At 41.5% G+C, this 12,658-nt stretch overlaps 1 protein-coding gene across 1 annotated transcript in view; it reads right to left on the bottom strand.

Moving 5' to 3' along the window:
• Positions 1-12,658, bottom strand: part of ACADL (acyl-CoA dehydrogenase long chain) — a 365,613-nt gene that overhangs the window by 102,391 nt on the left and 250,564 nt on the right. The window lies entirely within an intron of this gene.

The raw sequence follows: 12,658 nt of genomic DNA, 5'->3' as shown, positions 1-12,658 counted from the left end.
AGGTGGGTACGCAAGCAACGTGATGCACAAACTATAATCTCGTCGTTTTTAATTTACTGTTCCAACATGGTGACCATTTTGGAATGGTAAATTAAAAGTGAAAAAAGTGCTGTACACTGAAAAAAACTGAAGTGATCATCGCAGTAGCACTTTGCTCCTGCCGGGCCCTTGTAATAATAATAAAAGAAAAAAAAAAGGAAAGGGGTGCTGGGATATTAGGAGGAACAAACAGGAAAGACTAAGGCGAGACAGCAGCAATCCATGAGATCACTGAAAAGCAGAGAAAAAAAAAGTTGTCTCAAGTCAGCAGTTGAAGGATACAACACATCAATTCCAAACACTGAGACCAAAGTGGTCCTGACTGGGAAAAACACAGTAATCAGGAGGAAAAACATGTAATCAAGGACAGAGACCCGAGAGGGACAACAAAGCTATCTAATCATAAACAAAAGGCAGAGTCAAGGCCCACTCTAAGTCCAAATTATGTAACAGAAACAACAACTGTATGAGAGAGATGATGAAAGCTGTACGCAGCTAAGACTTTAAAGGACAGGGATAGAGCTAATTTTGCTAATGCATAGTGTGCAGCATTTTATTACAGCAATGATCAGTGTAAAGGGTAGCACTTTAGTTTTCGACAATCCAGGTGATAGAAAATTGAGGAATATCAATAAACAAGCAGGGGGAATGACACAGGAACATAATGCTCTGTCATAGTACCCAAAAATTCTCAAGTCAATTTTTTTGGGGGTTATATTATGCTGCATGGGTGTCTCCTAAAAGGGTACTAGCATGCATTAAGCCAGATCGAAAAATGCCGACCACCTCCCCCAAACCTTATATTTTTGAGGACAGCCCCTGGCTGTATATATTGGCTCCTCCAGTTTGGCGTAACAGTCCATTGCCACCCGCCATGCGATCACAGACAAGGCGCTAGCTGAGTTCTAGTGTATGACAATATCTCTAATAGCGAGCATGGCTCCATCCCCACCAAAGTACGATCTCCGCCCCCCCCCCCACCAACCTCCTCCAGGATACCTTATTGTGCGACATAGGGAAGGATTCCAGTAACCCTCTAAGGCCCTTTGAGAGGGACACTAAACATCACTGCCAATACAGCAGTGTGATTAAAGGGCAACCCCAACCCATGTGGAAATAAAATCACCCTGCTCCTCTGGACAACGAAAATAGATGGGCTCAGGAATTATGTTTGCACACCACAGTCTCAGGGGAGTGAAATATGTAATGTGTAAGTATTTAAGTTGAGTGAGCAGATGACCAGCACCCTTGGGGACATCCAGGCATCTCTCAAGTTGTTGTCATCGAGTTGCCACAACCATTTTTCTTAATGTTGAAAAGAGACCCAGAGACTTAAGTCTTGTGTATCTGCAATATCCCCCTTTCCCTCAGGGGCCCATTAGAATATTTGCTTTGAGTGGCCTATATTTGGGTAAATTTCCATGACAGTCCCAGTGGGACATGAGTACATGTTGCACATTACCAAAAAAATATTGAGATACAAGTCAAAATTGGTTTCGCGATCTTGAAATTGTTTCATTTTACTCCTGACCCCTTGATATCCCTCCATAAAAAATTGTTGTCTAGAGATTTTTATTTTTGATTTGTGTTTTTGGATCATTAGAGAAGTAATTTAGCTTGGGTAGACATTGCTGATCAGGCACAAATTTTTCTCGATGACATTTTTTTAAATGGGGTATGTCATGCAGTGATGATGTAATATTTCAGGAACCATGAGATCGATATACTTTATTTTGGTGTCAAAAAAATAGGTTTTGGGGGTCAAGAAATCTTATAGAGAAAGAAACTAACTCCTCAGAGCAACCCTGCTGCCATTTTCCAAATGGCAGCCATAGTAGAGGAAGAAGAGACATATAAAGAAATGAAACAAATAATAATGGTTTCTAATCCTTTTATGTATATATCAAAGAATTTTGATGATGTGAATATGAAAAAATAATGTTCATCACTCCTGTTTTAGACGCATTTTCATAGTTCACTTTATTTGTTTCGGCATTCTCTCATGGCACATTTACAGAATGTTGAACATTTTAGAAGAGCATATCAACAGGAACATCTCTTTGTAGCACAGGTTTTGCAAGTTCATGTACGTGTAAGTTCTGTGGGGAGAGGCTTTAGAAATTTTATAGGTTTTAGCACCCCATCAATATTTTCCCAACAAAATTCAAACAGATCTTTCTCTACATATGCATGATCCAAAACATTTACACATCTGATCAAGTAGAACGCTCTTTTAATGTGTTCAAGCAAAGACTATGACATCGGTGGAAGGTAATTTAGCGGGATTGATCTCTTAACGCACTGTGCCCAAGTTCATCAAATGTGTGACAGTCAGAACTTGTTTTCCACACATGCACAAGGTATGTTTCTACGTCTTTAAAGCCACATTCTTCTTTTGTGCCTTCAAATCCTTTTAGGAACTTCAGAGGTTCAGCAGTTAAAGCTCCAAGCTTTGTTCCAATTTTGCTCATACTATCATCACACTTACGTATATGTGCCTTCATAAGAATACTGGGCATCTCTGGGTCAAGTTTACTTGGACAGAACATAAAGCAGGATTAAGTGTCTTTTCTCGCCTGTTCCATAACGTATCCACACCTCTGACAATCCTTGACTTATGAACATTGCAACAAGTCTAAGTAGCACAATAATAATATCTGTGTCATTTGAAAGGACAATGACTCAATTGGAACCATTTCGAACAGCCCACTCAACACATGGCACAACACGAAGGCCAGCTTCCACCAATTTGCGATAAAGGTCTTGAACAATATGGCCCTTACCTTTTGACTATATCTCTGTCGCACCAACTACTCATTGACAATCATTCCACTTTTCCAATTTTGATCATACTGCCATCACCCATAAAAATATGTTCTTTCGTAAGAACACTGGGCATCTCTGGGTCACGTTTCTTGTACAGAATATGAAGTGGGATTAAGTGACTTTTCTCGCCTGTTCCATAATTCATCTGTATCTCTGACAATCCTTGAATTATGAACACTGCAACAAATCTAAGTAGCACTATATTAACATCTGTGTCGTTTGACAGTACAATGACTTGATTGGAACCATTTTTAACAGCCCACTCAACATGTGGCACAACACAAAGGTCAGCTTCCTCCAATTTGCTGTAAAGTTCTTGAACAATATGGCCCATACATTTTGAATACCTCTCTGCAGGCACCAACTCATCAATGACAATCATTCCACTTGCAGTAACTGGAAATTCAGTGTTCACTGAAGCATCAGCAATGTTTTGCAAAGTTCATCTTGTGTGATGTTGAAGACCAGAATTTATTAAGTTCCACAGGTATAGGTGTTGAATTTTTGATGCAGGCAAGGTCAAATGTTCCACTTATAGACATCTGTCTGATTCTCTTGCATTCTTTGACAGATAGTTCAAGATAACTGTCAAAGACAATGTGCAGTTCTCGCAAGGTATAGAACAGTCTAAACGACCTCTGAAGTTTTGCATGGATATAATCTTGACCATTCGCAACTGTGACATATAGTCCACAACAGCAGCAGTTTATAATGAGGACACTTGTTTTAATTGAAATCCTTCAGGTGGAAGTTTTTTTTCAAGCTCTTGTACGTGTTTGTACTAAATTGACTGGATTGCAGCATCTCCATCAAATAATGCTCTTGTTGAAAGAAGACCACGCAACAGAATGTCCTTGATAAATTCACCCATTTCTTTTGCTACATCCAGTTCTCTATGTGCTTGCGAAAGTGTATTTTATGTAACCTGTTTTGCAGTGACTGGCTGGACAAAACTCTTACTATGGCAATTAGAGAGTGGAAGGTTAGCTTTAGTGATTGTCAAACAGCTTTTTCTCTTTCAGTACAAACCTCTTCTGCTTCAGTTATGCGTATAGTTTCGATCCATGTTCCAGGACATCTGGTAGATGTGTCTTTATATCTTTATCCACATACTGTTTGGTCACAAAGTTGTGTAGCTGCACAGGCTCAGTCATTTCAAAGGGGTTTCTTTGCTGCTGCATGAAACGAAGAAGGCTGTCAACATGCGTATTAAAATGTTCCCCTCTCTTTCCCACAAGTTCGGGTTGAGGAACAGTTTCACAATGGTCTATTAATTGTGAATTTGTCATCTCTCAGAAAAACACTGCAAATAGAAAGGACTCTGTGATAAACTAGCTGCCATTGAGCAACAATCTCTTTTACATGTCTGACCAACAGTTCCCTTGGAGCTTTTCTGTGATCTCTGGATCGCCTGTTCCAGTTTCATATCTGGAATCACAGCTTTGAACCTTCCCTCTCTCTCTCTTTCACCACAAAATGTCTTTGGATTAATTTTCTGTGGATGTATGGTTTTTCCACTTCTAGCTTCTTCACTCTTTCTAAATACCAGGACCTATATCTCAGGTAGTTTATGCAATCAAATTCATGAAACAAAGCAATCAGTGACTCCACAGTCTTCATGTGCAGCTCCCAATCACCTTCCCGATCAGCATGTACCAAGTTTTTCACTGGAGCTATCATGTGTGAAACATACCCCCAGTACTTGCTAAGCTCTGATTTTTCTCTACATTCTTTGACAAACTCTTACAAACTTGGTTTTCAGGTTTTCTGACTTGGAACTTAAAATGTATTGAAAATTGCCTGGCTTTGCATCATGTCTTTTGAATGAAGTGTACACAGTGCCTTGTTTACTTCTGAGATAAGATATACAAAACCTAATTTGTCAGTCTTTTTCCAAAAAGCATTCCATTGCAATGTTTCTATAGCCACAGATATGATGAGCATACCTTGTAACGAACGAACATATTGAGTTCCGCTCAATACTGACTGGACAATTTTGCTTCCAGACTCAACAAATGCCTCGTCTACACAGCATCCACTGAGATAACTTCCTGCACACCGCAACACAACGTTTGTCAAGTGGAAAACACCCATCATTGTATAAAGTTCATAAAATTCTACTGGATTGTTCATAAAAATGTAAGCAACAATATGGAAACCACTTTCATTACAGAAAATTGGCAGGACAGGCTGGTCTTCAAGCTGAGCATGCTCAATTTGGATTTTTTTTAGGGCTGTGTATACTGTTGCGTAGTTTGTGACTGGAAATGGTATCACTGGTAAAAACTCAACCTTCTTCAATGGTACGGTATTCTGGGAGATCAGAGCATGAATTCTAGCCAATGGAGGAACTGGCTTTTCTTCATACTTCAGTCCTCACCCAATAAGGGATATATTAAATTCACTTAAATCAGCTTTGCGGACCGCAGCATCAGGTAGAAAAAGATCTATGTCCTCGGCCACTTTGAAACTTGCTGGTAGACTGCAACGTGTTGATGGATTGTAGTGATTTTGCACATGTTGGCAAGGCAGTCGGGTTGTAAGTTTGCAACTTCATTGGTTTATGCCTACAGGTGACACGGCTTGTTTTCCAGCAGCTACTTCTCTGAAAAAGCACCACAGCAGTATAATGTTTGCTGGATGTTCCAGACAAAGAAGAGCTGTCTTCAAAGAAGAGCTGTCTTCAAAATCTAAACTATCAGGAGCAGCAATTGTATATCCTTTCCTGATAAGTTGACTTGGAAGTGGTGTGCTGTTGGATTCACAAGATTTTACAGCATGAGCTGCTAATACGTTCCTGCTCCCTACTATGACAATATAGCTTGTAGATACACCAACACTATTCATTGAAGTAATTAGCTCTCTACTGTAGCACTTGTAATAGATTGCATGGGCAGTCATCATGTGTAGCCGAGTTTTTTTTGCTGTGATGTAATTCATAAAAAATTATTTGGAAAAAAAACAGTACATATGCACAGCATAGGCCTGTTAGTTTATGGGATTGTCTTCCACTTTTTCGCTTAGATCTTCAAAGCCATCTTCAATGTTTTTGGCTTCTGTTCCGAACTCAAGAGCTTTAGTTTGTAGCAGTTTTGCTTTGCTGATACTAAACAATGATGTAAAAAATGTTAAGACAACATCAAACATTCGTGTTGACTCCCATGAATAGTGGAGCTCTGGGGCATCACAGTTTGTCATTTGGTCCAAAAACTAAATCTTTCAGGATGTTTCTTAAAATGGTTCCTGCTGATTTTACCGCCACCCGTGATCTTATTTTGGCAGCAAGAACTCCAGGAGTCAAATAAGCTGAGAACACCATAAGTGGCTCATTCTTTCTGTTAGAATGACAAAAACAAATTTGGTCATTGTACATTCTCACCAGAAAAATCTTAATTTGGTTATTATGGATCAATACCGTTTTATCAATGTTGACCATTATTCCTCTGATCTCATTAAGTGTGAACCCGTAGCCAGCACTCGAGTGGCTTTAAAACTTAATTTGCTTTTTCAAAGAGTTCAAACTTAACTGAAGGCTGGATGATGTTGCTGCTGGGAGCTCATTGTACATTCATATTTTCGAACGTATGCACGCATGGAGTTCGGGTGGGCATACAAATCAGCTGCAAATACATTCAACTCGCTGCATAGATCAGCTACTTGGCAGAAAACTTCATCTCGGAAGAAACTAGCTGCAGATAAAAACATGTTTGCCCTTTGAGACTCACATAACTCTGTACTTTGTTCTTTCGTCAATCCCTTTGGCCCTTATTCTTGCTGAACCACAGATAACACATTGAAGATCCTCTGCTTTCTGATCGGTTGTTGGAGGTGGATGAGGGGTAGCCATCGATATTCTAAGTGGATGGGCATGGGGTTTGGTTGTTGAGAAGACTCGGATTCTTGCTGTGATTCCATGGTTTCTGCTATTTTTTTTACAAATTTATTCAATTGAATACAACTTGTAGCACTTGGTACAATGATAAAATATTTTATCCTCTTCCTCCATTAGTTTAATTTTTTTTGCCCGTATTTCTGTGGCATCTCAAACCCTTCTGTCCAGCTGAAGTTGACGTTAGCTTTTCTTCCAAATTAGTTTGGCGTATGACAGATTTTTCTTTGTTGAAGGAATCCTCAGATTTTGTAGTTAGCAACATTCTGTCAGGAGGTATGATCCTGCGCTACCACCTGCTTTGCTCATGTTCACAAATTTGACTCAACGGAAAACCTTAAACAAAATCAATATTAAAATAAATTACCAATATGATGACTAAAACATCGTTATAGAGCCGCCATTTTGGAAAATGGCAGAAGGGTTGCTCTGAGAAGTTATTTGCTGTCTCTATAGGATCAACTGACCCCCAAAGCCTACGTTTTGATACCAAAATGAAGAATATAGGTCTCATGGTTCCTGAAATATGACGACATCACTGCAACACATCTGCCATTTTTAAAATGTCATCCAGAAAGAAAGAAAAAAGAAAAAAAAAAAAAAATCAGCTCAGATTAGCAATGTCTACCCAAGCTAAATTACAAAAACGGAAATCAAAAATGAATATCTCTGGACAACATTTTTTAAAATTTTTTACAGAGGTATATCAAGAGGCAAGGACTATTTGTGCAGCTCGCCAAAAGCCTATTATTGATATGTCCATAAGACCCCACCCTTCAAAACCTTCAAGGGTTGCTGTGTGTTGCTGCCAGTTTACCCACCACAAAAGCTTTTTGAGCATATTACTCTTACTAGGTCCATTTTGGGTACATTGCCATGCAAGCAAGTCTACTCTAGTGACTTCTGGGAGTCCGAGTAGGGTCTCCATAAATTAATCCCACACTAGCCTCTTGACCCAATAGTGCCACCGCCAACCATATTGTATATCCACTGTGCCCATCCCCCATCATAAGGCAATTTTATGCACTTGCCAAAGGCCAACTGGGAGGGCTGATTCTACCAAAGAAAGAAGCGAATGATCACAAGCAGTTCCTTAAAACAGATTTGGAGGATGAGAAGGAGGTAATTCTAGAGAATGTACAATTGTCTTGGCAGCCCTATAATTTGACTCTAAAGTCAATTCTTGAAAATAAATCCCCATACTGTGACCTGCATAATACTAGAAAATTGTGGAACATTTTTGACATTCTTTACCACATCCCTACTTTGTCTATCATGCCTCGATTACTAGGCCACACACCATCATTCAATTGTTCAAAAGCTTGTTTCAATAACTTGCAGTTAGACGAATTTGACAACCCCCAAGCGCAATTCACTTGAAATGCACACTACTCCCAGAAACAAAGAAAGCAAGAAAGGAATAGCTTAGCTGAAATACTAAGCTGGTTAAAAACAGAACATTGCTCAACAATAAAAAAAAATAATCTGCTCTCTCATCTGTGAGAACTCAATCAGAAAATGCCCACATGGATTGAATTTTTAAAGCCAGAAACCGGAGTTATATACTATGACATCTGTATAATTAACTTTACGCTGCATAAGCAATATGAAATATTCTATTCATTTTCTTACCTAACACCATTTCCCGTGATTCCCTGTTACATGGTGCGTATTGGCACAACTAACTACTCTTTCCTCTTATCTGACCAGCCAAATAAAACCTGAATAAAGCACTAACACGTAAAATGAGGTTTGCATCGATAGGTGAGAAACTGAATTCAGTCTGTTGAGTGTGTTTTCTGTCAAAATGAATTTCTTTACCTCGTTTTTCAGTCTGGCTACAAGCAGAGTATGCTACAGTTAAAATTAATCAGAGAGCCATGGGTGACCAAAGCCTCAGTCTCATCCCAAAAACTAGTGCATGTAGAGGTCAAATGACCTACTTCTGGGTTCCATCCCCAATTAATTGCTATTCCACAGCAACTGCCCCTCGCAAAAAGTTTTCATTATGGATTTGTGGGCCATTTCTATGCTTTGTGTGTAACATCTGCATGCCTTATACATGGCAATCCAAGCAACTTTTTGTATGCTCTTTGGATTATTAAATGATGGTCTGAATGATACCATGTACAAAGTATCAATGGGGAAAACCTAAATATGCACAATAGTAAGAACTGACATTTGTGGTCATTCCTGACAATGCTTTATTGTGCAGTGTAATGCTTGGACTCCCATAATACTGGTAATTTATGTAATATCACTACTACTGAGGCCCTGGCCTGTAATAATGGTGTAAAATGTCTGCACCTATCCATCCACCTAGGAATCAATTCATGCACTCCGCTACATAATCTTCCATTCACCCATCCATCTTTGCACTCTTCATTATTCACTTATTCACCCACTCACCCACTCACCCATCCACATAACTACACACACAAATTCTTCAATCAATGAAGCACTTACACTTAGCAAATCACCAGATCCAGTGGCTTGTAGTGCAGGAAAGTCTCCATTGTCTCTCTTCTATATATATATTTTCCACCTTTGTCTTCATTGGGATAAGGCAACAATCCTTGTTTTTCTTATTCAGTATTTATAAGGAGTGACTTGAAACACCACCCTTTTCACAATCTCACAACTCCCGCATTTGTCTTACCCACTCCCTTCTCCTTTATTGTCCTCCATCTCCTTCTCTCTTTCAGTGTGCGTTGCAGCTCCCGCACTACCTTAGACCAATAGGTTTGAATAACTCAGCAATCCCATACGGTATGCAGAAAGGTTCCCGTGTGTCATCGCATCTCAAATAGGCCGGGGACGGTCTCTCCCCCATTTTATGTAGAAATTTGCGGTCGTAATATACCCTGTGTAGTAACTTGTATTGTATCTGCTGCAACCGGGACTTAATGGCTAACTCACGTGGGTGCATCAGGGCTGCCTCCGAGTCAGGGTCATCGAGCTCCTATACGTCTCTCATCCACTGATCTCACAACTTAACATGTCTGGTAACTTGTTAGTGAGTGTTCTACACATATATGAAACCGCTTTTTCCTCAATCTCTCCCATAAATAGCCTACCCTCTGGTGTGTCGGTTTTGCCTAATCTCTCAGCTTGTCGTGTGTGGCACAACTGCTCTTATTTTAGGTATTGGTTAGAGTGTAGTTGATAGCTCATTTGAAGGGAGGGAAATGATATGAGGTCTCCATCCTCCAATAAGTCACCAATCTCAGAAATCCCAACAGTGTTCCAGGTCCCAAAGCCCCCACGTTACCCCAGTTCTCTCAGTATTGCCCCTCCCACAGGGGAATTTCACTAGTCACCTTGATTGCCTATCCTATACATCTGGTGGCTTTCTTCCATGCCTCCAGCACCACCTGCATAACAGGTAGCAGCTGTCAGAAAATGGGCTTGTTCCAGGCTATAGGTCAGGTGGTCCTGGTGGTGAACATATCCAATCATTTATAGCTACCAAACAAGCAGCCCAGTAGTATGCCCATATGTCCGGGAGAGTGATCCCACTGTAGGGTTCTCATCTCTCTGTCTATTTAGAAGAAAGTCTACTCTGGGATGCTATAGTATGTGTTCCTGAAGTGCATAAAGGAGTTTAGGGAGTGTGATCATTTTAAAGATAGCTGCCATTCCTAGGGTCTTAAGGGGCAGTGCATGCCACCATTCTGCATCTACTTGAAAATTCTTTATGAACCTTCCCAGGTTACTAGTCAAACACAGATCCCTGAGTGGGGTAACATAAATGTCAAGATTCTGAAAACCCTCTGCCAATACTTGTGGCCGCCGGGGGAGGGCGGACGGGTCCAGAGAACCTTAGGACTGGCACAGCAGAGACATTCCCCGGTTTATATTGTACCCGCAAAGCATATCATATGTCTCAAAGGTCTGGATGGTAGCTGGGATCCTAGTCGTGGGCTAAGTGCCATAAAGGAGGATGTTGTCCGCAGAGTGAGACCTTTTCCTCCTCAGTGCTATTGTTAGTCATTCTGAACCCCGTTATTTCAGGATGAGCATGGACTATGCAGGCTAGGGGCTCAATGGTGAGGGCGCACAAGAGAGGCGACAGCGGGCACCCTGTTGGGTCCCTCCTCTCGAGGTAACACAGACGAAAGGCCATTGTTGACTCTCACCGCTACTATTGGGGCCTGGTATAGCAACGCTATCCATTTCATAAAATTAGGACCAAAACCAAATTTCAGCAATGTTTCTGGAGGAAGGGTCAATGTATGGCATTGAACGCCTTTTCGGTACACAACAGGAGGAATAGATGTGGTTCCTCCCTTTCACACACCTCTGACAACAAAGTATGTGCCCTTCGAAGAGCAAGTCTCGTGGACCTACCTAGCATGAAGACAAACTGACTCCTGTGTATCAATGGAGTCACAGCCTAGAGCAATCTCGTGGCTAGGAACATGGCCAGTAATTTGGTCTAAATTTCCAGCAATGAGAATGGGCGACAGGATGCACAGCTGGTCTGGGGCTTGCTTTTTTTTTTTTTTTTTTTTTTTTTTTTTAATTGTACCACCACAACCGTAGCACCTGGCGTCCTTAGGCTCTCGACATAAGGTCAATAAACCTTAATGTGTAACGCTTAAAAAACTGTGCTGGGAGACAACAGGGCCCAGGGTCTTCCGCGACTTTAATTTCATTATTGCCGTCTGTATTTCGGGGAGGGTAATAACTTCCTCCAGTTCCATTCGACCCTCAGCTGCTACCACAGGTGTGACCACCCTATCTAAGTACTGCTGCACGCACTGAGCATCAGACAATGGGTGCGCCTTGTAGAACGGCCCCTAATACAGGGCAAATTCCTCTGCTATTTCCCCATCTGTATTAGGTGGTGGTACCCCGACTGACCAATGATACACATCACCCAGCGAGCCTCTGCTTCTCTTCTGCTCAACCACGCCAGCAACTTGCCTGCTTTTTCCCGTGTCATAAAGGCGTTCATGTGTTGTTAACATATGTTTATAACATATGTTTATAGGCCTCCCTCTGTTCCCCGTTGTCCGTCAGAGCCTCAGGAAGTACCTCTAGTTTTTCCATCTCCTGAGTCTCAAGGTCTTTCTTTCGTGCTATCATATTTTGTGCCCTATTCCTTAAGACCATTTTGTACACCTCCCAGAACACTATTTCAGAGTCCACTGAGCCTTTGTTTTCAGTAAAGTTCTGTATCGATCTGGATCTCCTGGGCCACTTCTGCATTAAGTTTCCAGCCCCTGAATCTCAGGCGCCACCTCCCACCCACAAAGATCCAGAGCAGAGAATGATCCCTTGCCAGATATTCTGCCCAATCAATCACCGCAATCTCATCCGCTGGGGCAAATACACAGTCAATCCTCGAGAAGACTTTATGCATCCCTGAAAAGTAGGGGAAGCATTTGCCCTCTGGATGAAAGTGCCTCCAGAGTTTTGAGAGGTCCAGTGTAGCAGCAAACTGAACCAGGGAAGTGTCCCTCGTTGGAACCACTGTAGAACGTAAGTGGTCCAAGTCAGGGGCCATAACATTGTTAAAGTCCCAACCTATGATGTGGAAAAATGAGTCAGATTCCATAAGTGCAGCAGCCACTTTCTTGAGTTTGGGTGCCTGTTGTCGAGGGAGAGGCTAGACACTGATTAAGGTTATGGCCGTTCGTCCCCATATCCACTGAACCCCAACATACCTCCCACTCTGCTCCAGCCAAGCCTGTGCCACCCCAATGGGAGGGTTCTTTTTTTATCAGTATGCCTACTCCCCTGGACCCTGAGGTAAACCCGGCATGTGTCAAAGTATGCTCCTCTACTAAGGAAGCAATACTGGGTCCTCACCAAGTGGGTTTCCGGGAAAAAACAATGTCAGGCAGTGGACTGCGTAGGTATTGTGCCACTAGACCCCGTCTGACCTTGCTCCCCAGC

Source organism: Pleurodeles waltl, chromosome 3_1 (genome assembly GCF_031143425.1).
Source record: "Pleurodeles waltl isolate 20211129_DDA chromosome 3_1, aPleWal1.hap1.20221129, whole genome shotgun sequence".
Lineage (NCBI taxonomy): Eukaryota > Metazoa > Chordata > Amphibia > Caudata > Salamandridae > Pleurodeles > Pleurodeles waltl.
Note: the sequence above shows the minus strand (reverse complement) of the source record. Positions and strands in the feature narration are given on the sequence as shown.